Consider the following 1,539-nt stretch of genomic DNA (forward strand, 5'->3'; position numbering starts at 1 on the left):
GAGAAAAACAAATACCATATATTAATGCATATATATGTGGGATCTAGAAAAATGGTACAGATGAACCAGTTTGCAAGGCAGAAATAGAGACACAGATGTAGAGAACAAACGTTATGGACACCAAGGGGGGAAAGTGGCTGGAGGGGGGGGCGATGGGATGAATTGGGAGATTGGGATTGACATATATACACTAATATATATAAAAAAGAAAACTAATAAGAACCTGCTGCATAAAAAATTTATATTAAATTAAATTGTTTTAAAAAAAGGTATAACCCCAGACTAACCATGAGAAGGACATCAGACAACTACCAGTTGAGACTCACTCTACAAAAAATTTGACCAGTACTCAGCAAACTGTCAAGGTCATCAAGTATAAGAAACATCAGACAAACTGCCACAGCCACGAGAGGCCAAAGAGACATGACTCCCAAAATGTAGTGTGGGGTGCTGGATGGGATCCTGGAACAGGAAAAGGACACTGGGTAAAAACTGAAAAGATGGGAATCAGGTATGAACTTACAATAATGTATCCATATTGATTCACTAATTGTAATAAACATACCATGGTAATGTAAAGTGTCTGGGTGTGGGTATATGAGAACTTTTTGTACTATCGTCACTTTTTTCCTGTAAGTGTAAAGTTTTTAAAAGATAAAGTTTATTTTTAAAAAAAAGAAGAAAAAAAAAAAGAAACCTTCGTACTGCTCTCCATAGTGGTTGCACCAATTTATATTCCCACCAACAGTGTAGGAGGGTTCTTTGGTTCTTTTTTTCTCCACACCCTCTCCAGCATTTATTATTTGTAGAGTTTTTTGATGATGCCCATTCTGACCTGTGTGAGGTGATACCTCATTGTAGTTTCAATAATAATTCAATAATTTCTAATAATTAGCAATGTTGAGCATCTTTTCATGTGCTTTTTGACTGTCTGCGTGTATTCTTTAGAGAAATGTCTATTTAGATCTTCTGCCCAATATAATACACTATTTTTTTTTTTTTTTTTTTTTTGCTGTACGCAGGCCTCTCACTGTTGCGGCCTCTCCCATTGCGGAGCACAGGCTCCAGACGCGCAGGCTCAGCAGCCATGGCTCACGGGCCCAGCTGCTCCGCGGCATGTGGGATCTTCCTGGACCGGGGCACGAACCCATGTCCCCTGCATCGGCAGGCGGACTCTCAACCACTGCGCCACCAGGGAAGCCCTATTATTTTTTTTTAATTAACAGACTTTATTTTTTAAGAGTACTTTCAGATTTACACAGGAATTAAACAGATAATAGAGTTCCCACATCCCCTCTCCCCTCACCCCCAGTTTTCCCTATTAACATCCCACATAGAAAAGGCACATCTGTTACAATCAATGAATGTATCTTGATACACTATCATCAACTATAATCCATATGACTCAAACTTACCTACTTTTCACCTGATGTCTTTTTCCTTTTTTTTTTTTTTTTTGGCCGCTCTGCGTGGCATGTTGGATCTTAGTTCCCAGACCAGGGATTGAACCCGCGTCCTCTGCATTGGAAGAGTGGAGTC

This window comes from Delphinapterus leucas, chromosome 1 (assembly GCF_059928025.1).
Source record: "Delphinapterus leucas isolate spDelLeu-1000000601 "Yukka" chromosome 1, BTC_Dleu_Yukka2, whole genome shotgun sequence".
NCBI classification, from domain to species: domain Eukaryota; kingdom Metazoa; phylum Chordata; class Mammalia; order Artiodactyla; family Monodontidae; genus Delphinapterus; species Delphinapterus leucas.